At 42.3% G+C, this 25798-nt stretch overlaps 1 protein-coding gene across 1 annotated transcript in view; it reads right to left on the reverse strand.

Annotated features, from left to right (window-relative positions):
* Nucleotides 1–25798, reverse strand: part of UNC5D (unc-5 netrin receptor D) — a 1316579-nt gene that overhangs the window by 11904 nt on the left and 1278877 nt on the right. The window lies entirely within an intron of this gene.

Here is a 25798-nt window from a genome sequence, read left to right on the forward strand (position 1 = left end):
TAAAAGTTCAGGACTGTAAGTATATTGTCCTGTTTACATGGAGCAGGAGTGCAACCATAAATTGTCCTATCAAAGAGTAAATAACGAAAGATATTGGAGTCGATAATCAAGGTAAATTAAGGTAACTTGTGCCAGTTTTTTCCCGTAAACAACAGCGGCTGTATCATGAAGGACACGTATCTAAGATCCGTGCAGCACAGGTGTGCACTGCACACATGGGGACTGTGGGTCCTTTCAATATTCAAACAGTGCTGCTGTGATTGCGCTAATCCTGATATTAAGAGCAAGTGTTGGGTCAGCACAATTTCATTGTTAAGTCAACAATGATTCTTCCCCGGAAATAGACCTGGTTCCTATTTACAATGAAAGGTTCATTCACCAAGTTCTATGCATTCAAAACAAGAACCATTCCTGTGTGCTGCTGATGAAGTCAAAGCGTGTTCAGACGATGTGCAAAGTAACTGCACAGACATAATTAGATTTCCGTAGAATACTCCCAAAGGCCCCCTGCCTAGGTCTACCACAAATACCCTATGATCTACGCCCTCGTGTGGTGGTGGTAGTTCCACTCATACATTTATTATGGGTGAGGGGTATCTTTAATTCCAGGAGTGTGGATACTCCTGGGGCTACAAAGGGAAGCCTGAAGTGCCACTGAGGAATGGGCAATTACAGAAGAAATTGTTCATTACTGAGCCAAGCCCCCAGGTTATTCTCCATTCTCCATTCTCTCCTCTGGAGATCTAAGCTGCTTTGAGCAGCCGAGTCCATTAGAGAAGTCTTCTGGCTTAAACACACAGACACACACACACACACAAACCCCATTCCGGATACTGGAAAAATGTGCATACGATCCACTAATTGACAACAGGACCACCCAATGACTTGCACCCGGCCTGTGGTGAAAAAACATAAGAATCACCTGGTGGGTCTGTAAAACAAAACAAAAAAACACCTTCAGAAGATTACAGTGAACCCAAAGGCCACTTTCAGGAACAGAAAACAAAATGGCTGTCCCTGTGGTTCTATAATACGCCTTCATCTCAGAAAACACAGAAGGAGGGTGCATGCCTTGATTAAAAACAAACGAGAGTCAGTGGCGTGCTCCGGTATGTTCATCAATCAAGTACCTAACTGCAGCACAATGTCTTCTAAGAGCTATCAACCAGCAAAATTAGTGGCAATCTTAAATATAGTTAAAAAGGGTGGTATTTATTAGGATTTGACAATCAGTACCTAAGCGGGCACAGCTCACATGAAGTCACCGCACCATGCACCACGCCTAAAGAATGAAGTCCATTGCCTGTAGCGAATTATGTAGCAAATAAGATGTCATGTCAGGCATGCTGTTTTGCGCATTAAGCCATTCAATCACATTTCATAGCATATTTAAATTGTGTCTGCACAGCATCGTGGGAAACATTTGGACATTTACATGAACGATAATGTGCGGAATAAAATTGCATTCCATTAAAATCATACCCCAGTGGCTGCAGGCACCGGAGTGACTCACATCTCTCGCAATTATGCAAAACGTCCAAGAAGAGTCATCAAAAATAGCAGTGTGGTGCAGGCTCCGCGGGTGCACATTGCAACTGTGCATACTGCCCATGTACAGCAGTGGCATATCACAAGAAGGGTGAGGGGTCCAATGGATGGGTCATACTGGAACAGAAAATAGACCCAGGCACCAGCATAATAGTGGCCACCATTAAGGATTCAGGTAGCTAAAAATGTGGGCCACATTTACAAATCAGGGCAGCTAGACAAGGTGTATAATTGTTTTGCAAGTTATGGGAGACTGCATGCATTTGTGTTTGTTGTAGGCAATGTTTGCGCCAATATCATAGAGATCAACAGTAAAAACAGTACGCCAGACCATAAACAGATTCACAAACAGCCAAAAAAGCAGTCCATACATTGACCAGACCGAGCAGTCACCCGGGCACTGCCAGACGTCCTTGCTGACCAGTTTGACCCTGTCCAACGGGATACAGGAGAAAGGGAGCAGATTAATATGAAGATTTGGTAAAACATAAATGACCCCTTTATGTGTTGCCCATAATTCAGGGAAGAGGAGGGATGCAGAGACTGGTAAGAAGATTTCTGTCCTGTATCTCCACCCCTGAATCCAGGCATTATAATTGAAAGTCCCTGGAATGGGAAGGATCATGTGGGTTCAGAAAAACCTCAAGGTCCTTCAAACCATTCTAATTTCTGACAGATTCTGGGCATTTAACTAAGATCACTTTCCACCTTCTCCAAGCTTGTGGAAAATGGCAGTGGATCCGTGGGTGATTTTAGGGCGTGTGGAAATGCAGCCAGTATAATCGGGTCCAGTTTTCCCACAACATTTAATTTTGTGTGTGGGGAAAACCCGCCCGCTCAATGTTGGCTGGGTACAAGGGTCTTGCCGACTTGTAATGATAACTACAGTGGTTTTCTTTCCATAGTCAGAACATTTTTAAAACACACAACTCCTTTACCTGTAGCTTTTGTTACAGTTGCTAGAATCCAGGCAAGTTTCCCAGTGGTGTTTAAAGAAAAACCTCTGAATGTCAATAACAGACCCTTTGCTGCAGTGTGGCTACCAAAAATGTAGCAGCCACGAGGTCATGCACTTCCAAGTCATTGCCAGAGGCAGCAAAGACTGCATTTGATCCTATGCCCTAACATTGCTGTCTGCCCTTATGCACTCATTGAATTGTGGCAACACCACTTGCTCCAAAGCCTTTACAAAATCCACATGTTTGTTTGGTACACAGGCTAAACAAATCTGCTACCAGTCCATTGCCAGACTGGCCTTCTATTTCATTGGGCATTTCCCTGGTGGGCTGGAACCGCTGGAGACGGGATTTGAAAGCCCGGGCCTATACTGGTGTCTCTGCCACTTTCCTGACCTCCCCAAGATAAACTGCAGTGGGCACATGGGCCTTCAAGACAGAGAGAGAAAGCGATGGAAAGGGATAGCAAGAGCGCATGGGAGAAGAGAAGGACAGAGAGAGAAAGCGATGGAAAGGGATAGCAAGAGCGCATGAGAGAAGAGAAGGACAGAGAGAGAAAGTGATGGAAAGGGATAGCAAGAGTGCATGAGAGAAGAGAAGGACAGAGAGAGAAAGAGATGGAAAGGGATAGCAAGAGCGGTTGGGAGAAGAGAAGGACAGAGAGAGAAAGCAATGGAAAGGGATAGCAAGAGCGCATGAGAGAAGAGAAGGACAGAGAGAGAAAGTGATGGAAAGGGATAGCAAGAGTGCATGAGAGAAGAGAAGGACAGAGAGAGAAAGAGATGGAAAGGGATAGCAAGAGTGCATGAGAGAAGAGAAGGACAGAGAGAGAAAGCGATGGAAAGGGATAGCAAGAGCGCATGGGAGAAGAGAAGGACAGAGAGAGAAAGTGATGGAAAGGGATAGCAAGAGTGCATGAGAGAAGAGAAGGACAAAGAGAGAAAGTGATGGAAAGGGATAGCAAGAGTGCATGAGAGAAGAGAAGGACAGAGAGAGAAAGCGATGGAAAGGGATAGCAAGAGCGCATGGGAGAAGAGAAGGACAGAGAGAGAAAGCGATGGAAAGGGATAGCAAGAGAGCACGGGAAAAGAGAAGGACAAAGAGAGAAAGTGATGGAAAGGGATAGCAAGAGTGCATGAGAGAAGAGAAGGACAGCGAGAGAAAGGAATGGAAAGGGATAGCAAGAGCGCATGGGAGAAGAGAAGGACAGAGAGAGAAAGCGATGGAAAGGGATAGCAAGAGTGCATGAGAGAAGAGAAGGACAGCGAGAGAAAGGAATGGAAAGGATAGCAAGAGCGCACAGAAGAAGAGAAGGACAGAGAAAGAAAGCAATGGAGAGGGATAGCAAGAGCGCACGTGAGAAGAGAAGGACAGAGAGAGAAAGCGATGCAGAGGGATAGCAAGGGGGCACAGGAGAAGAGAAGGACAGAGAGAATAGATTGATGGAAAGTGAGAGATTGCAGAGTAGACGAGGAAAGCAGGGTTGGTTTGAGAAATAATAGTGGATGCTTGTTATCCAGAATAAAGTATTAAAGAAGTCTGAAGATACGCCAAGAATTCACTGGATTTATGACAGGTAAGAACATAAGGTCTGTTATACATCTACACAGGGTTTTTGAAAAAACAATATAGAAACTAAGATGTCATACATTTGTGAATTGAATAATGTCACCACATATAGTGCTCACTAAAAGGTAGGAATACATGTAATTCTAAGTGATTTAAGAACATTGTAACATGAAAAGCTCTACTGAGAACAATTAATAGGCAGAAGTTTAAAAAAGGATGGAATATGCCATCTACTCTAGCACTCCAATGCTGGCCTATGCATTTCTCGATGTGTAGTATGATTCTATGTTCAATATGTGAAACGTTTTAATAGCATAATAACCCTTCTGCTTTGGATTATACACTTCTTAACCCCTTCAGTGCCCGCCCCTTTCCCCGCCCTGTGCCGGCCGTTGTATTAGCGGGCGGGGTTTATGACGAGCTGGTCTCGTCATGGGCACAGCGCGACCGCGGCCCATGACGAGACCAGCTCGTCACGGGCATTGAAGAGGTTAAAGGCTCTCTCTCTCTTAAGCCCAACCCTGCGGTTCGGGCGTCTAACACGGCTAGAGGGCCTTCAACCAGTGCAGTCTTAACGCATGGGCACACTGTGCAATTGTCCGTGGGCCCCATAAGCATAGGTGCCCCATGCAGACCAAAATTTAAGACTCATTTTCCGTCAAACATTTTTAACCCTGTGAATGGTTGTGTAGGTCTGGCCCAGTGCACTACTCTGCCCAGGGGCCTATAATTCTGTAGAGACGGCCCTGCCTTCACCTACCAGAAAAGCCATGGATAGCGAGCTAAATTGAAACCCCAAGCTTCTGCCATTTACTTGCATATCATTTTATCCTACCTGTTTTGTTTACAGGCTGGAGTAATTATATGTCATTCTCCCAAAGACTCTATAAAAACAGAAAACGACAAAAAGAATCATTAAACGAGAAATGCGACCAGTCAAAACCTTTTTCGGTGAAAATAGTGTTGCATTGGAACTGATTTCAAAACACAAGGCTGCAAGTCGGTGATCCAAGCTGTGCCATGTGGTGGGTATTGAACCAATGAGCAAGGGGCGACGTGTTTCACTGAGGAACGGCATAGGGTCAAAGGGTGTATTTATAAAGTGCACATTCACTCCGAAGGTATCAGAGCGCCAACAAGCGAGGTTTATTGTGAGCCACTCATTTTACCGAGCTCGGGAGGATGGAAGGCTGAATGCCCCCCTGAGCTTCAATCCTGAGGGCAGAGAATCAAACACAGATGCCAGTAGTGGGTCCAATAATCCTCTGAGCCATGAGCACGTATGCCATGGAAGCTGTTGTGCTCTGTTTCAATGTTCATGAAACAAATGTGAGAACTGCAAATCTTAGCATACCATTTGTATAGGTAGCCTATCATGCGAGACCTGGCTAAAAAGATTTTGGAAGATCTCCCTAAAGGGCTGTAAATCGGATGGGAGGAATCTGGACATGTTCGATCATGTAGACCAAGAATGGTGAGTTGGGAAGTGGGAACAGTCAAATGTAGGCCTCAGACAAGGCCTGGAGCTTATCTGTGTCTTTCAATGGGTTCTATGAGACTATAAGATGGCGAGTAACACCGACCAATGAAAGCGTTGTAACCACTCAATCACCTACCACTGCATTGTCAAAAGAAGTATATATTTACTATTCTTAACTCCACATCTACTCGCTTAGGACTACTCTGCAATGCAGTAGATAGGTCGATGCAATAGAGCAATATTTTGGTCATGTGATATACCACATTGGATATAATGTTGGAATATATAGCCAACGTTATCTTAATGCATAGTTATAATTCCTTCTGCTCCACTTCCTGATGTTATAGACTGAAATGGCAGTAGCACGTAGTGAAAACTGTGTCTTAAATTACTCAACTAGATGGTCTGTTGTGGGCAGGACCATTGGTGCAAATAGAGAGCGGGGGAACCCTTCGAGAAGACGACACAACAACATTCAGTAGGTCAAGTGATGAATGAAAGAGTAGAGAAATGACAGCAGTGGTTAATTTGTAAAAAAATAAGTGGCAGGTCTCTCATCAGGAGGCATCTTGCACCAGCCCATTTCTCCTGCTAAAACAGAACCAACTATTAACAATGAAAGAGGGGAGAGGATGTGGCCTAATGGCCAGAGCTGCTGACTTCGAAGCTGGGAAACAAGGTTCGAGTCTCCGCGTCGGCTCAATACCCTGTGATTTTGGGCAAATCACTTATTCTCCCCATAAATGATTGTGTCCTTAACTAGTGTTCATGAAAAGCGCTGTGTTGATGATTAAGTGCCGGTGCTGAGCACCGGAAACCACCAGCTCAAATTAAGAGCACTGAGTTAGAGTCAGTATGTGAGAGAAAGACAAACTGCACAGGTTAACACAGTCTCAAGTAACAAGTTCTCTGTCAATAAAGTGAATCAAAAAAGGGTACTATCTCTTTGGTTCAGCCTCGTCTCTGATTTTGGATGCAGCTACTCCATTTGTCTGATAACCTGGCAAAAACTGCCCACGTTTTTGCAGTCAGTCAGAGAATCAGTCCTTCCTAAACGGATGTACCTATGTCAAACCAATGCAATATGAAAACAGCAGGAAGTGCCGTCTTTCAGTTCTGATAAATTCACATTTTGACGGCCACATCACTGCAGTGTGCACACCAGATTTTAAAAGACAGAACCAGCTCTGCTCTGCACTATTTGATCTCCAGCAGTAATGCAAAAAATACTCCCCAAAGTCTATTCCATGTTCATTGGAATCTTTAGTTGATGTTGGCTTGACTGCATCTTTTAGAAGTCAAGACCACATATCTGGCTCACTTCCCACAAATAAGTATCATAGTACCTTTTGTCCTAATTGTATTGGCACTTTATTGGGTCTCTGTCAGAAACATTATTGTTTTTATGGATATTGCAGTTCTTGTCTGCTGTGCTTCTTTCCATGGAGGAGTAAAATACCCCTCTTATTCCTTTGCCACAGCCACTAAACAGCTAGATCTCAGAGTTGGTGCCTACTAGGGCCTACAGCCATCACTTAACTTGTGCCAGTACATTCAGGAGGTCATCACGGGCACTCATTGTAGGGACTGGGACTTATTTTTGATCATCAGTCTTTGACCCAGAGTAAGAGAGAAAATGCATAAAAGGAAGAATGAAGAAGACCCAGAGTAAGAGAGAAAATGCATAAAAGGAAGAATGAAGAAAGCAATAGGAAAAGAGGGACAGAGAAAGCGGCCAGGGGTGACAAGCATTGACAAAGTAAGTTAGTCTGGGTGGGCTGCTACCGTCGTGGCTTTGTCAATGCTAGTATTGTTTCAGCGAAACTTTATTGTGGGGAAAGCTGCTAGGCCCTCATCAGGCTAAAATAACAAATAATATACTTGGCTGCAAGCAAAAATATTTATGGTGTAAAAAAATCACACATTTCCATAGCAGTCCCTGAATATGAAGGTAACTTTGTGCATAGATGAGCTTCTTGTGAAAGTCAGTCAGTCAACAATAGCTTTATTCGGTTAAAAGTTAAAACCATCAAAGCATACAGCAAAATTTCATTAGCAAATAGTTACAATCAAAATAATGTACATAATCTGTTCAGACAAAAACACAATTAACAATATTTCATAAATACTAAATTAAATAAATAATTGGCGAACAATCACATTAAAAGGTAGGTTAACCCTGAAAATATAAAATTATTACATTTTCAAAAAAGAAGAGGGGCAGAATGTCATCACTCACAGTGAAGTCAGCCAATTGCTGAAGTGTTTGACACAGAGCTCCGTGCCCTATGCTGTAGTGGGCAGAAGAAGTGTGTGAATGACACATCAACAGGGCTGGCTGAAAGCCCAAATAAGTAATACATTGTACACATATTTGTAGTCAAATCAAAGTGTCTAGGCTAACACCAGACCTATAAAAACATCCAGCCAGAGTCAGATGAAGCGACAGGAAGCCGTGGGTGAAGGGAGATGCAGGCATGAGGGGGACTAACGAGTAGGCAGGCTTGGTCATGGCCAACCTTGGAAGTGGACAACACTGGTAGTGGGCCCCTAAGAAAATCTTTGGGCTCTGCCCTTATGTTTTTTGACAAACTAACCATGACCTACGGCTCAGCTCCTGATATGGGACTGGAACTGCCCATGGGCTCTACAGTCAAGGAGTGGGGAGCATGTACTTCCTTATACTACCGATCAGAGGCGCAACTAGAGCCAAATTTCGGGGGGGGCTGAGCAAAAATTTCGGGGGGGGGGCTAAAGCCCTTTGAGTCCAATGGGTGTTGCGCGCCTGCTACCGATGGAAACTCTTCAGGTAATTGATGCGCAGCGAAGAGTAGTGTCTGCCTGTTTGGCCGGACGGCAGTAGAGTGGTAAGGCTGCAAAGCGGGAAAGCAAAAAACAGCTTTTGTTTCCACCAACCGCGAATGCTAAACAGCCCGCTGGAGAGCTCTGGGCTGCGGCTGATAATGGGGGGCACTCTCTCGGTCTGTCACAAAGACAGAGGGAACGAATTGCCCGCATCTTGCTCCGCTCTTTCTCTCAAGAAAGCAGCTGCAGTTCCGCGGCTCTTTAGAAACCTTCCACGATGACAAACAGAAAGGGGGTGGATAATCAAATTTAAAGTGCAGTGTCATAGCCGAGGGAAGGAAAACACTTCAACTGCGAGCAATTCCCACCAGAAACGCCTCTGAAATGTTTTCAAAGCACGGAATGCTCGATGGAAAATGCATCGCACAATGGAGCAATTGCGCCAGATCCAGAGATGAAAGGCTGTTTTAAATCAAAAGATTAAATTGAGTTTTGACAAAAAAAAAAGAGCAGGGGGACTCGAGAAGGCTGTGCAGTGGTTTGTCACATCCTGCAGGTGCTCTGAATGACAACATAATCGCCCGCTCCGATGGAAGGAAGTAGATGAGGCATCCGGGACTTCGTGGCTCGGCTTTCGCTAGGCAAGCAGAGCTGAAACAGAGTCAGTGATCTACACCCAGGAACATTGGAATTATGCGGCAGGGAAGGGCCACATTATGTGGCAAGGCTGACTAAATTATGCGGCAAGGAAAGGTAAATCATGCGGACTAATGCTGCTCATTTTAGAATAGTATTATTTCATTCTTTTGTCATATTTAAACTTGTTAACATTGTCTGGGTATAGGCTGCACCTCACTGGTACCAGTTTAGCATTTAAATATACCAATAAGCAATAGAAAGTTGACAAGTCAACCTTTGCAAAGGGACTTCCACTGTGCAGCAACACATCTTGCTGTGTTTTTAGTATCTTTTGAACCGTTTTAGTTCGAAGCGCAATTTGTTTGATAAATCTGCAGATTATGCATCAGATGAACGTTTATGTGGCAAATGAAACAAATGTATAATTATGTAAAAAAACACAGCAGCCACACAGTCGTATAATTCTGGTGACCCTGTGTATAATATTAAAAACTATTGGTTTATTAAGCACAATTCTGATACATCGATGCGCGTTTGTGGTTTCTGCTTGATGGACATGGTTAAGTAATTAACCAGGGCCTAGTCTCAATCTCCAGTATGATTTATGTCCACACCACCGCAGGGCAATTGGCAGCGGCGGCTCCTCAGCAATGGAGTAGGAGAGCCGCCCCACTACCGGACTCAGAGCCAGCAAATGAAAAATAAAACGATGTTCTAGCATTGTTTTATTTTCCATTTGCCCGCTCTGACCCATCGCTGTAGGAAGGGGTGGAGCCAAGGAATGGGAGGGGTGAGGAGGAGTGCTATGTGCACTCCGTATGTGTGCATATGTGTGTTGGCCGGCGGGCTCAGGCTGGCCAAACACACATGCACACTTAGGTTTCTCCCACCCAGCTGCATTGAACATCTGGGCTGGAGAAACCCCATAGACTCCCTGGATAGAAGTCTGTCCCAGGGGCTGCTGGGACCAGGAAGAAGACAGGATGCGCGACACACACGGGAGGTGGCTGGCGGCTTCAGGTAAGTTCTTTAAAGAAATATATGTTATTACCAACACCCCCGCATGACCCCCTCATGCTCACCCTTTCCACTCGTTCCCCTACAGTGCTCCCTCCACACGCCTCACCACCCTTTGTTTGGGGCGGCCGTCACAGGCAATTGGAGTACAACTCAGTGCACTTTCTGCAAGGAAGTCATTCTCCAAAAGCTTGTCATCCTTCAGCCTTGGAGGATGAGAAGCTGTCTTGTGGCCATAATACCATCTCTGAAGCCAGGACACTGGTGTCCTGTACCAAAATGTCCAAGCAGGGGCAGATTAATATATTGACTTGTACCTCAATTTCTGTATTTGGCAAATATCCAAGAGTAAAGAAACAGACTTATTACCAATACTATAAGACTTTACCATTAACATGTTGGCATCCTCTATTTGTATTGGAAACCTTTGCAGTGGCAAGGTGGAAATATATGCACAATACATCCCCATCCAAGATGCACATTTAGTACCTCATGTCTACGTAAATAGACACTTCACAGACAAGAACAGAGTCAAGAACAATGTAAAGGTATGGAGAAGCACAAACTCAAGATTCAGAATGTAAAACATTGGTTAGGGTTGACTTCACTACTAAGAATGTATTTGTACCCAAACAAACAGTTTTTAACAAAAATTAGGGTAATAAAAAACAGGGAACAAAACATAACTTTCTAACCTAGTTTATGAATGTTTATGAACTGCACACTATTGAAAGAATCTGTGACAAAAGCAGTAACCCACAGAGCTATGCACATAAAATACTGTTCTGTGATCTGCATAGTACACACTCTTTGCAGCAGGCATATTAACTCTCTGTGCTACCCTAGACAAGTCAAAACTGTCACAAGACAAAACTCTCATCACTCTCCAGCACTTACATTAATCACAGAGGTATCTTGGCAGTTTGATTGTTGCCTGAAAAATGTTGGCATACAACATGCTTGTTTCCGGTCAAGGGAAGATCTGACTCTGCAGTTCGGTCTGGACTGTTCCCATGAAGCACAGGATCAAGACTGATTTGCATATGGCTGGGTCTAAACTTGGGTGGCAAAGTGAGCTAAAGAACGATGATGGATTCAACCCAGATTTGTGGCTGGAGGTGAGTGTCTGGAAAGTTTCAGCGCTCTGACCAGCGCTCTGACCATCATCTCCCTGTGTTTGCTTTGATTTCCATATACAGCCAAATAGTTGAAAGCAAAACTTCACTAAATTATAGATCAGTACAGAGAGTCTTATAACAAAAATATAGTAGGGAGAACCCAAACTTATCTTGGGCACAGGATAGTATGATCCAAATCACATTTACCATGGAGTAAACCCTTGCAGTAATTACAAGCATGAAAAACGGGAGGGCACAAGGATTGGAGAAAATCCCAGGAGATTTTTATAGCTCAGAACCTGTTGTATAGGGCTATATAATAAATATGATCCCAAATGCTATAGCGAGCGGGCTGGAATACTAGAAACAGGTAAAGGAGCAGAAAATATTCTCAGAAAAAAGGGGACCCAGCTAATTTCAGATCCATTAGCTTAATAGACACAGTACACATTTTGTTTTTAGAAAACAGGTACTGTTACAAATGCAGACATGGATGGAAGACTAACAGACTTTATCTCAAATGCAAGCAGGGTTTAGGGCTCATACGAGCACCATTGATTTGTGGTTTTGTTTTTTACTGATTTTATGGAAATGGGTTTTAATTAACAAGGGGCACCTTTATGTATGATTTATAGATCTCAAATCTGCTTTGGACCTGATTCCGGGGAAGAATTGTGGACTGTATTAAAATTAAGGGGAATACCCATGGAGCTGCTTAATGTAGTAATTCGCCTTCACAATGGGAATTGTGCCCAAGTAAGATGGGGTGAAGAAGGCAAACTAACTGAAAGTATTGTGGTCCCTGTGGGGATCGTCAAGGCTGCTCATTAGCCCCCACATTATTTACTTTATACATGAATGGAATTACATTCATGGTTTTTGATTGTAATGGAGATCCCCCAAAGTGGCAGGTCAGCAAAACTTTGCTCTCTTATTTGCAGTCGATACGCTGCTTATTTCTAAGACACCTATGGGCTTAGAAACCTCATAAACTGGTTCACAGAGGAATGCAAGTTATTTGGCCTAGAAATAAATCAGTTTGAAACAAAATGTATGACCTTTCGCACCCAAAAGTCGTTTGAAGGGAGAATTCAATTTAATTCAATATGTCTTTATTTCGATTAAAATTCATCATAAAAGACAATACAATAAAAAGATTCCATAAATATACAAAGAGAATAAAATCAATACAAGAATAAAAAACAAGATAAAAGGTAGATAAAAACACAGCAAATAATTGGTATTATATCTTATTTCTAATAATCCAAGCCCATCCAAGGAATTTGGCCACAGCAATTACAATGGGTTCACGGGTGTCATATCTTAAAATTCATGTTACGGCAGATGGGTTTGAGCCATCTCGCCCGAGGGGCTGCATATGCTGGGCATTCAAAAAATATATGACCAACTGTTTCCCTACAATCAGTACACCAACGACAGGATTCGGTCATCTCCCCCTTCCAGTTTTTAGTAAACGATCTGGTAGGTAGGGAACCAACCCTAAACCGATGGTAAAGTTTCCTGTTCCTGTCGCTGGGCCTACTAATAATATCCCAGTAATCTTCTAGTAGTGGATCACTTTTACACACAAAAAACTTGCCAGTCAGAGACGTAGCCAAGGTTTGGTTGAACTGTTTCTGGTGTAACTGGAACCAATATAAGCTTTTAAATAATTTTTTGGGAGGAAAGGGGTTGTCAGCAGGATCAGACCACAAATTTCCCAGGCCCATAGATTCTAGAAGCAGTCTGACCTACTTAAACCATACTATATTCCCAGAACCCAGAATGGAACGAACATCCAGGAAAGCCTTGGCATATGGGGCTAATTCCGGTGTAGTCCACAGTCTTCTCCATAGGGCCAATGGTTTGAACCGGGCGATATCATCGATTGGGTGGCAACCAAGGTCCAACAATGAAGGTTTTTCACGGGGCTGGAACAGGGGAGACCCGTAAGGTTCTTCAAAAATTTGTTTTGCACCTTGACCAAAGAGGATAGGTCTGCAAAACCCCATAGTTCCGCACCATAGAGAATCGCCGAGCTAATCCTGGAGTTATAGATCTTTATTGCTGGTCCTATTCTTTTGGTCTGTGACAATCTCTGTTCTTTCACCAAACACCCTGACAGCTGGGCAAACTTGAGGGATAGAATGTCAATTTGGGGCTTCCAACTCAATTTGCTTTCTAGGACAATCCCCAAATAGGTCATAACATTTGTAAGTTCTAGCTTTTCATTATTCATCATAACATGACCTGCCACATGTCTCCCTTTATTAAAAACCATATACTTTGTTTTAGAGACATTTACTTGCAGAAAGTGTCAAACTTATTCAGGGCTGCCTGTAACCCCCTCTGTGTCTGAGACAGTAAAAGGGTGTCGTCAGCAAACATGAGCAACAGGAGTTTGTTACCACCTAGGGAAGGGGCGTCGGTTGAGATAGATGAAAAGTACTGCACAACCCTATTTATAAATAACAAAAAAAGGGTTGGCGCTAAAACGCACCCTTGCCTGACACCCCGTGATACTCTAAATCTATCTGTGACCTGGCCTTGGTTCCCCCATCGGACTTGGGCAAAGTTATCATCATGCATCCTAATCACAATATTCAAGAGGTCAGCAGGCATACCTAGCCCGTCTAGGACTCCCCAAAGTTTAGACCTGGGAACTTGATCAAATGCTGATCTAAGGTCGACAAAGGCGGCATATAATGAGCCTCCACCTAGATAGACCGTTTTCCAAAAAATCAATTGGAACCTGAGGACCTGGTCAATAGTGCTAACATGGGATCTAAACCCGGCTTGTAGGGGCGATAAAATGTCCTCTTGCTCAATCCAAAACTGAATTCTAGCCAGAATCATCCTAGCAATGATTTTTTGGATCGAGTCAATTAGACTAATCGGGCGATAATTCCCTGGGCTCGAGCGATCGCCCTTCTTGTAGATGGGCAATATCTCGGCACCTCTCCATGATTCGGGAATGGCCGCCCCCTTTGCTATAGCAGTGGCCAGGAAGGCGATATAGGAATCCAGTTGCTCTGATCGATCTTGAAAAGATCTGCCAGGACACAATCAATACCCAGGGCCTTTCCACTGGATATCTTTCTTAAAGCCATCTTAACTTCTCTACTATCAAACGAAAAGTTTTGGTTAGTAGGCATATCCCGAGAAAATTGAGGGATTGACTCAGCATACAAATTAGTACCAGAAAACTGGGACTCAAAGTGTTCCACCCATATCTCAGGAAGAACATGGTTGGAAGGTACCAGCGAGTTTGGGGAATTGCCCCACTTCACAATATGCCAGAACTTGGTCAAATTTTTGAGTTTACTGGCGACTAGAAGGTCTGGCCAGTGGTCATTGTCCCATTCTTGTTTGGCCATGGTTTTGGCCTTACGGTAATTACACCTAGCTGTTCTAATGTTGGCCATATTTTTAGATTTTATTGCGGATTTCAATATGCCATAGGACTCTCGGCACAATTTGTTGTACCATTGATTACGCTTGGGTTGGGTTAGTTTCTTAGATTTGCTGGGTTTGGAGAAGTAGGATTTTAGGCCCAGGAATAGAGTTTCATGAATTTGGGTGGTCTCCCCAATAACAGCTTCTTGGGATGGAAGGGAATGCAAAGCTTCCAAAGCACTAGTGACTCGTGTGCTAATTTCAGCTAGTGCAACAGTGTCAATAGCTACCCTATCCCAGCGCACTCTCCGTAGGTTGTTGGTAAGGAGGGCGTCTGCGGTGGCTATCTCGGTTTGTTCTTTACTTCGATGGTCAGCGCAGAACAGGAAACTTAGAACAAGAGGGTTATGGTCACTCTCAGGGCGATCTAAAATCACCATATCACTTAGGGTAGACCAGAACTCCACTTTAATAAGAACATAATCAATTCGGCTGTGCCGAAGACCGTCTACAAACGTGTCTCTACCCATTTTGTCTGAGACGGACCGTCCGTTTGCCGCCCTGAAGCCATGCCCCAAACATAGACTCATCCACTGGATGGCAGATTCGGTCCATTTCATAATGGGTGGAAGATCGAGAAGAGGGATGTTCCAAAGAGCATCCACTTCTATCATAAGTGAGTCCCCGGCAGTGTTCAGAGGCTCAAAACAACTGTTCAGATCCCCCACAATTATTACATTAATGCCAGGGTTAACAGTTTCCAGAAAGCCGTCTAGCTGTAAAAAGGTATTAGTGCCACGCCCGCCTGGTTGACCTCTATTATAGACATTGATAATCATAATATCTGGACTGTCATAAAGGTGCAGCAATAATATTAAAAGATCAGGGCTGTCTACAACCAGTTCAGAGGGTCTGCACTTGAGGGTTTGCTTAATCCAGATGCTAAGACCTCCCGAGGGACGGCCCTTTGACCCTCTGGAAGCTGCTTTATAAAAATTAATAAAGCCAGGTGAGTAAACCGGGTCCACTGCCCACGTTTCCTGGAAAACCAGGACATCATATTTGTCCACCCATGCGGACCACTCATCTATTAAGGTTTTACTCCTTAGGCCAGCTATATTCCATGAGACCAAGGAAAAAGAATGGTGATCACTGTCAACTGGTATTTGATCCAAGGGCAAAACCTGAGGGGCAGTATGAATTTCGGTCTCGCCGGGTGCTGAACACTCTAGCACGCCTAAACTACGTTCCAAGCACTTATGATTTACTTTATCTAATCTAGCCTCATTAACGTAAGGAGCTGCAGCTGAGTCAACAGGCAGGTGGCAGAGATAGTTTCCACCCTGTATGTTCTCAGAGAAATCAAGATCTAACGGAGGAGAATATGATTCACTACGGGGCACAAGGGATGGGAAAATTGCGGTGTTTAACCGCTCACCACCTGTTCCTATGGAACCCTCCATCGAGCAACTACTGGTTACTTTCCCCTTCCTGGTTATTCTATCACACCCATTTTTATTTGTACAAGCAAAACCTATATTGTAGTGAGCCAGTCAATCCACCCCTTCCATGCCGCTCAGTAGACCAAAGCGATTATATAAAGGGAGATTGAAATCTAGTCTGAGTGGACCTTGTTGGCCACTATAAACCCTTTCCCACCTAACTGGCTGGGCATGATGTATGCCACTGGGGGCACTAAAATAAAAATACCGCAAGTCAAAAGTAAGTATTCCTCTGGAATTCTGGGTATTGGGATGGAAACATATGTGCCTCACTACTCTGGGGTCCCTAAAATTGATAATAATACAATCACCCTCCACATCCTTGGGTTTAGTGCCTATCCAACTCACCCTTCGTAGAAACAGAATTTCTGCGCGCAGGTTGGGAGGGAGAGGCCTGTTGCCATTGAGCCAGTATATGACCTTATTCTTAAGCTCTTTATGGGACTCTGTCTTGTCATGTGGAATCCCAGGGACGCCTGCCAAAATTACCGTATATGGTGATGACTCAGGGGGTAAATTAATGCATGGAAATTTGGAGAGCGAACCCTAACTCTGAGGGGGGGGGTAATCCCTCTTGTGCTAAAATCGAGATTGGAATCAGTTATTGGCAACTTATTCCTACCAACCCTGATTTGAGTGGAGGCACCTTCCCTAACGGGATTCAAAGCAGGCATGTTTGCGGGCTCTTTGGGTGCAGAAGGTATAGGACAATTAGGGGGTTTACTAGACAATGTAGAGTGATTGGTGCCATTCGAATCAATCTTATCTTTTGTGGCATTAACAGGGAGTGATGTAATCCCATGACCGGGATAGTGCTCTAAAGTTTTTTCCAAGGTGGCCGTATTGGCAAGCACAATGTTTTCCAGTTTCCCTAGATTTATGCTGATTTGCTTTACTCTTTCTAGTATTGGTAACAAAAGGGATTTTAACAATTGTTCGAGGGTTTCCAAAAAACCGTTGGTGGGTAGGTTGGCACAGAGCTGGCAGGGTAAGGTCTTGTTAGACGTAGGGCAGAGGTTAACTGGGAGTGTGTTACAATGAGCTAGGGAGGGGTTTAATTTAGGAGAAATGTCGGGTTTAGACACTTTAGCGCATCTGCCCTTTTTAATCCCACCCACACGTTTCCTTTATCCGACTTTAGACTGGATCGTACTCCCCTTTGCCATGATGACATCCGATAGTGTTTTCGCAAGAGGCACTGAAGGAATGGTGCTAGGTTTCACAGAGAGAGGTCTGTTCTCTAGAATAGATATACTATCGGGGGTAGAAGCCAGGGTACTGAGGTTGGTTGTATCCGACCCCACGATCTCTGTACCTAGTGCCAGGTCGCAATTGGTACTGGTTGGCAAACACTCAGGGGAAGCAATAGACATTATTTTACCCAAAGAGGATCTCTTTGCCGATAGGTCCAGGGACAATCTTTTTTCGGTGAGGATTATTTAGTGTTCAAGAACACGAACTGCTCTAAAAATAAAATGATCTAAAGTCCCTGAAACTGTACCCCCTGCACAATCCTGTGCGATTTTTCTACCAGATCTCAAAGAAGTTGCCATCATTAGACGTGATGTGTGTACAGTGTGAGATAACTGCAACCACGACAATAACAACAACAAAAATGTTATTCGCACAATATATGGCACAAAATATCACATACACAATGTAGGAGGCAGTATATCGTAACAAAGCCCCACGAACTTAATAACAGTTGCGTAGTGCAGTATCAGGGCCAGTAAAAAAGGGAGAATTAAGATCGGTTCATGGAACCTAGAACAGGCCAAAGAATTTGATTACTTAGACGTAAGGTTGTCGATTAATCTATCATGGTCTGCTCAGGTCCTGAAGTGCCTAATGACCCTCCAGAATGTGGAGTCTACAATCATAAAGAAAATGAAAAACTTGATCTACCACCTGATCACCCCTGCCCCAGAAATATATTGCACCAGTGGCCTTGGAGCTGCTCTTTATGGTGCCAAATTGTGGGGGACGCAACAAACAAAAGGATTGGGAAAAACTGAAAACAAATTTATGAGCGCTTTTTTATCTATGCCACAGAGTACACCCCTTGCCCCCTTGCGTCTTCATCTAGGATTAAATAACATATCACATATCACATATTGCTGCACTAAAACCTCTAATTTATCGGGTTAAAATTTGGACTAAGAAATCCCAGATCCCCTTAAACAGTCTGTATTACAGGCCAAAGCTATGGATAAATAGAGGGAGTAAGTCCTTGGTTTAGATATGCCAAGAGAAGGCTAATAAAACTGGGCTTAAAAAAGTGTGGAATAATCCAAGTAACCAGAATGAAGGAACGTTAACTAAATTGAAGTCAAGATACTGGTCCTATATTCGGGAAAACTGGTTATTTTCAATGGCACTTTAACAAATTATTTTGATATTAAAAGCATTGAAATGTTTGAAACATTTATGAATCGCATAGAACCCCCTCAGACAAGATCCTTGTTTTTAAAATTTAGATATATGGTTTTACCACTGAATTCTGTAAAAGCTAAATGGAAGCAATGCCCTACCATAATGGTTTGCCCGGTTTGCAACTTTTCATCAGAGATTGTGTAGCACTTTATGTTTTCTTGCCCTGCATAGGTGAAACCCAGGAGGAGATGGGTAATCCCTGTATGTCGGTCACTATATCCCGACTAGCTGATGCCATTCGTAACTTAAGATCAGAAAACACTGAATGGCTTGTGATCGCAGTATCATGTTATTTAATGTTTGCATGCCGTATTCATTGTAAAATGCTGCAGCTTACCTGATAGTTGACAACCCTACAGTTTGTGAATCCATGCTTCGTTTGTAAAATAATTTCTAATTAGTTATTTCATGAACTGTTTTCTGTTGTCCAATGTTTTATGTATTAATTATATAAATCCACGATAAGCTTGACCTTTTGCCTTTTTAAGGTGCTGGGTTCCATAATTTGACCTAGTAACCTTGCAAAAACTCCTGTAATTTCATCCATAGTACAAAAGCTTTTAATCTTTTTTAATTCATAAAGCAAATGGAATGCCTTAATACATTTAACTATTGCATCTAATCCTATCCTGTCTCATTTTCTCAGTTATAACAAATGTACTGTATAGTCCAGATGATGTAATATATTTATTTATCGTAATTGTTTTATTTGTATAAATGATCATATGTTGATCGAATAAAATGCTATTACTACTTGAATTAAACAGAAACAGTGATGCCGATCCGCTGAATTAAGATAGGTTTGACATATTTGAAATATGAACTCCCAAAACTCAAACAGTGAAAGAAAGCCAAGCACTGGAGAATGTTGTAGATGAGTACTCTTCCCACTTCAGAGAAACGAATATTAGAATGCAGAAGGCTGCTCTAAAGCAGTATGCTGCAGCATGAAGGCTGAAGCCACACATTTCAGAACAATCAAACAAATACAGACGGGCAGCAAAAAAATACATAGTTATAGATATTGGAAATAGTATAAAACTGAAACCAACCCTTTGACAGTGTTAAGACTCGAACCAACAGACCGCGAACCAACAAATCAAACTTAGGAAAATCAAAGATGACCGATGCAGAAAACACAATGGTGATAAAAATAATGCATACAGAAGTCTTAGAAATAAGGAAGGTTTAAAAATGCCAGGAAAAAGGAGAGCAAATTAACAGACCAAATAATGGGGCACAAAAACACAAAAGTAGAAGGACCAGAGAGAAGAAGGCAGCCAAAGTGAACACCACAGAGCAGGAGGAATTCAGACAGAAAAAAATAATAAATATATAGAAACCACAAACAATATTGTTGGAGCAAAAGACAACAACGTAAGAAATAGACTTGAGCAAAGAAATCCTCAACCAGGATAAATAAGAGGCTGGAAGATCTCCACCCCTACAACGAGTCCCTTCAACAACCTGCACATTGTAAGACTTTATCTATATGGTGACAGTGATGAGAGGACGGAGGGGGAGCAAAGAGGAACACCCAATAAAATGTCAGAGCTCAGATTATAAAATAGCCACAAAATACTTTTCAAATCTAACGAAAAGAAACAACAGCAAAAATAATTTAAAAAACAGGCAGAAGAGTCTACACAATTTTAAAAATACTGCATCCTGAGGTTAGAATCAGCAGAGGAAACGATATACAATCTGCCACTCGGATAGGGTAAATTTATGGTCAAAGGCGAGTATTTCCCAATTTTCAAAAGTGAACGCTGCCTGGGTGCAGATCACTAGAGAGGAATCTGAGGGAGCAACAACCGTGGGTAAGTGTTCTGTATAAACTAAACATACGATTCTAGCTACACAATGTACATACAAAAAGATTCCACAAAAAAGAAAACCAGGAATCAAGCAAAGAGACAACGACGGCACAGACACCTTGAGGTCATCCCTACATAAATGCATCCACCAAGGACACAAAAATACAATAGCTTTTTTTGGTTCTCCAACATTCAAAAGCGTGTTTTTTTTCTAAAACTACTGGAAATGGCACAGAAGAAACAATGCAGTACAATCAAACAGAGTTCAACCCAGAATGCAATGCCAAAGTAATTGCATACACACTGACTCACAGGAATGGTGAAAGGATGTTTGAACTTCGAGACGAAATAGTATTTAGCCTATCAGTGCTCCCCATCAATCATGAACAAGCATTGACAAAGCCACTAGGTCTGGTCTTGGCAAGCTGATGTTATATTTATTTTGTTTCTTTGCAAGCACCTGCCACCAAAAACAAAACGAGATTGCTCCTAAATGTGGCAAACATAGAATTGCAATATTTGTTTTTTTAAATAAATTATTGCATTTGATTTAAATAAACTAACCAACAGATATGATGTAGTGTCGGTGGTTCCTAGAAAGCAGATGTGCTTAACACATCCATAAAACCCTTTTAATTTACATGCACATCAAAGGAATCTATGATTCCAATTTGTACAAAGAAAATACATTATTGGTTTTGAATTATTATAACTGGAAGACATAGATTAAACACACAGGATGACAAAAGAATAAAAAGATAATAGAAAGAAAACAACTTTAGCATAGGTAATTATTTAACCACATGCCCTGGCACTGAAACACACATCTTTTTCACTGGATGTACACATATAGTTAGGCTAAATTCCGCCACTCATTTGCAAGAGAGCTGATGACTGAAATTAATTGACCTACTGCCACTTGCTATATGCTGTTCTTTAGGGAAGCAAAATGTATATGGAAGTTGAAAATATCATTGGATGCAGAGCATTATCATAAGCTCTTCTATAGATGTATGTTATTTGCAAACCCACACATACAACACTCACAAATACAAACATGCACATACATGCATGTCAAGGGACAAAAAGCCCCCTAGGCCAATCACAAGAACTCAATTTTTTTTAATTGAGTTCAAGGGACGCTCCATATATACAAATATTTTTAAGACTTAGGGCCTCATTATGATGGCGATCGAACGAGCATCAGAACCCAACGTTTCGGACGTAAAACACTCCGACAAGGAGCAGGTGGTCCCAACAGCCCAATTACGATATGACCGCCGTGCAGGTGAATGTAAACATCCCTTTTTCCATTACGGCTTGTGCTGCGGCCCTTTTCTAGGCCGCAGTACAAGCCGCAATAGAAAAAGAGATGTTTTTGAACATCCATGCACCGTGTGCCAGGCACAACATGGTGCATGGATGTTTGGGAGTGCACCAAATGGGCTCTTAGGCCACATTGCGAAGGCCTTCAGGGGACGGGGGCCCTGCTAGGGGCCCCAAAGACCAATTCTGACTGCCTTTCCATGGCAGTGGGACTGCCATGTAAAGGCTGTCGGAAAGGGACATCGTAATCCCTATGGCAGTGTCTGCGCAGACACCTCCTCCCTTGTAGGGATTACAGTCCAACCGATGCCCCGACAAGTAACTTGAGCCTGTCCGAGATGTTGTCTGTCCCTCCGATCGCTGCTTTCTGACCAACCACATCGTAAGTGGATGTCAGACTGCTATCCTGGCTGTCAGGAAGACTGCCACTAACAGCCTGTCCGTAGCGGTACGCCCAACATCCTAACCAGGCCCTTAATTTCTCAAAAATGAGTCAATGGGCTTACATAAAATCACAAAAAGCACACTTTCTGGACCAAGATCTAACTTCCTGCAAAATTTGGAATAATTCTGGTCAGCAGTTTTTGCGGTACAGCTGTTAAAAAAGACTATAGAAAGTGCATTGGGATTTTGCACTTTGGGACCCCCCTTTTTTTATTCCCCTGTTGAGGGATCACCCAAAAACATTTGATGCACAAACTAGGCAGAAAAAAGTACATTTGGAAAGATTTGTGAAGATTTGTCAAAAACGTTTTTAACAAACCAAAAAAGGCATTTCCTATGGAAACCCTGCCCCCTTATGTAGAGCATAATATTTCCTTAATGTGGGAGATTTCAAAGATATGTCTCATGGTTTGTTGTTTTGCTTGTTGTGAAAGGGCATACTCATTAGTACTACAGATTTTATGAAGTATTAGGTTTAAGGATATCTTGATGAATACCGTCCTGTGTGAAAAGCTTATAGTAAATATCCGTTGGATGATGTAATTGGTGATGTGATCAGTGATGTCATAAACAATGTCATGTGAGTTATCATCAATGCAGACCTCAATTATGTCACTTAACATGTCATGAGTGATGTAGTTTGTGAGGTCATTGTGAGGGTGCAAGTTATAGTTAGGTAATTAAAGAATAACTGCTAAATTTCAGTGTTTGTTTGGTTTTAAATACTAGTTATATCCAATACCTAAAGGTCTGCCACTGGGTGATGCATCTCTCCATCTGGCCTCATATAGTGATACCCTTAACACCTTTCGAGACGTGGTTAATACATAAGAAAAATGGCATGCGACTCATCACTGAGTTATATACCATTCTCAGCTGAGGGGAGACTACCACTCGCTCTGCGGGACAGAGGAGGTGGGAAAAGGAAATCGGCAGAACACTTACCAATGAGCAATAGGCTGACATTTTCCATAGAGCTCGTTGTAATGCACACAATATGTCTAGTACAGAAACAGCATACACAAATAATGTCTTACTGGTACCTGACCTCTGCACGATTTGGCTCTTGGAACTCAGAGTGTTCTAAAGAATGCTGGAGGGGTTGTGGGGGGATGGGTTTGCTACTCCACCTTCTATGACACTGCCCCAAACTCACTTGCTTCTGGGACCAGGTCCTGGCCGACTTCAACAGTACATTCGAGACTTCGATCCCTCAGTTTCCTGCATACAGAATCCTTGGGCTGCCTAATCCAGTGAGGTTTCCACTGCACTTGCTTCAAGGGAAGCATATGGCAATAGCATTAGGTGCAGCACACCAGGTGATCCTTGGTTTATGGAGAACTGACAGTGATACTCATATAAATTATTGTATTATTACAGATAGACCCCCAGACCACTATACAGATGAAAAGCTTACTCCTCTTTTGGTCCTGAAGAAGGTGATATAAATTTATTGGTGTCACCGAAACGTGCGTAGACCATTCATCACACTTCTGGGAGTCCTACCCAAGAACCAAGTGAAAAAAATATTTAACTAGAAATAAATTTGACGGACTTGTGTATGTCAAAATTGTGCTTCTTTGACAACTATGACAAACAGGACTTACAAGCAGGACTCCATTTCAGAAGGGTTTTTATTGTGACCCTTTGTTTGTGTTGGTATGATTGATAGTATGCATGAGTAGAATGAAAGGTGAGATTGGAAAGTTGATGATGTTCTATATATATTATTTTTTGGGGGGATACTACAAATTGCCTCTAAATCAGTAGAAGACATTAATGGCCTTTTTGTAAACTGAAATGATATTATGATTTTGTCGTATTTGTAAATGTTCTTGTGAATCTTATATAAACTATATATCAAAAAAGTATATGATAATATAGAAAAGAAAAAAACATTGTTGATAAATAAATAAAAGAAAAAAGAGAACTAAAGTGTGCAGTGAGATTTTGTGTCAAGGCATAATGTCTAGTCAGAGTGATTACCAATGTACAAATTAGATAGGCCAGTGAAGAGGTTTCTCTTGTATTGAACTGACAGGAGCCCTTAATACTTAAGTTGGCTACACAAACTCCTGTTCATTCTGGGCATGGAAAAGTTGCCGTTAACAATAGACCAGAGACAGGATGATAATGCCAAAGAGTAGGCTCTCTTCATACTCCTCCTATCTACAGAATTCAGTGAACTGACATGCCCCACCTACGTGAAATTACTTTAGCTGCTGCCCCTATATGACCCCCTGCCGACTGCTGCCTCCACCAAAACATCCTGAGCCACCGGCCCCAATGACCGCTGACCTTTGACACAGCAGATTCCTACTACTGATCATTTAACTACGCCTTATGAAGGAATGGGGTAGGAGGTTATTCTTGTGGTTTCTTATGTTTTCTCATGCTTAACTGCCTCAGTACCGCTGATGACCCCAGGGTTGTAGGCAAGACTCTGTGCACATACACCTATCTGGTTATAGCACGCTGCTGGCCCCTTGGGGTTGTAGGCCTTTGGCTGTATTAAAACTTTACTGCTGCATCAATAAAAAAAAAATGATCCATAAACACTTGTTATCATGTTATTGCAAGGCCTACACCACCTGCTGGCACAGCATGCCCCATTGGCACAAAACCCCTGCTGGTGCCCAGCCCCCCTCCATTGGCTCCCGACCCCTCGCTGCTCATGACCTTTGGCCATTCCTGGCATCGGGTTTGGCACATTGTCTGCACCCAGCACCTTGAAAGCGCCATTCTTCCGGTGTTGGGCACAGGACCTGGCCTGTGGCCTGACCCTGCACCCACCCAGGGCCGTGCATGGCTGACTATGTGATGTAACAATATAAAGTGTGTCAATTTAAGTTAGGCACACCTATTCTTTTTGTCAAAGGGTCAGAACACCAAATTACAAAAAACTGCCTGTTGGCTTCATCAAGGGATTAGCACATCAGTATATATATAAAGCAGATCTTTTGATTTTGTCAAAGAGTCAACATTAATTGTAATCAAAGGTATGTTTTATTAAATTCAAACACTGCAATGTTCAATAAAAGTAATTATCATTATTTATTAATAGGGCTCCCGGTTTTATGGTATTGATTTTTTAAACATTTCCATCTGTATTTATCCATATTTATTTTTGGGCCATTTCATCTGTATTTATCCATATTTATTTTGTGTTTTGCATATAAATGAAGTTGTAAAAGTGTACATGTCTATATTTATTTAACTGATAGATGCATACTCATACTTTGATGTCTGTCATGTTTTAGCTATTTAAGCTGCCAAATATTACATAACAATACATCCACTGGTAAATACAAGCATTATATCACAAATGTATATTGACACATGCAGTTAATTAAATAAATTTCATCCTGTTTTTTAATTTCCCATGTTGTCCATCTGCTCAGTTGTTGGGCTATAATTCATGAAAAACAGCATGGAGAGTTAATTAAAAGCAGCACAATTTCCTGTACTTATCCACATTTAAAAATAAATGCAGACAGGAAACACGTTGTTTTCTGTCTGTACTTATGTGTAAAAATCTGTAAAAATAGAAAACAGGGAGCCTTATTTTATAATAAAAGTTTATGGAAAAAAATAAACATATCTTTGAGTTTTTCTTTTTACATTTTCCATAGAACCCACCAAAAGGGGACCCCTGCACTTTAGCTGAAGAGCATAGAGCTCCAGCTCGGAGGACTTTTTAAAAAGTATGGTAAACGTTCCTGGGATCATGGATTCAATGACCCAGGAG

The sequence above is a fragment of the Triturus cristatus genome, chromosome 11 (genome assembly GCF_964204655.1).
Source record: "Triturus cristatus chromosome 11, aTriCri1.1, whole genome shotgun sequence".
In the NCBI taxonomy this organism is placed as follows: Eukaryota; Metazoa; Chordata; class Amphibia; order Caudata; family Salamandridae; genus Triturus; species Triturus cristatus.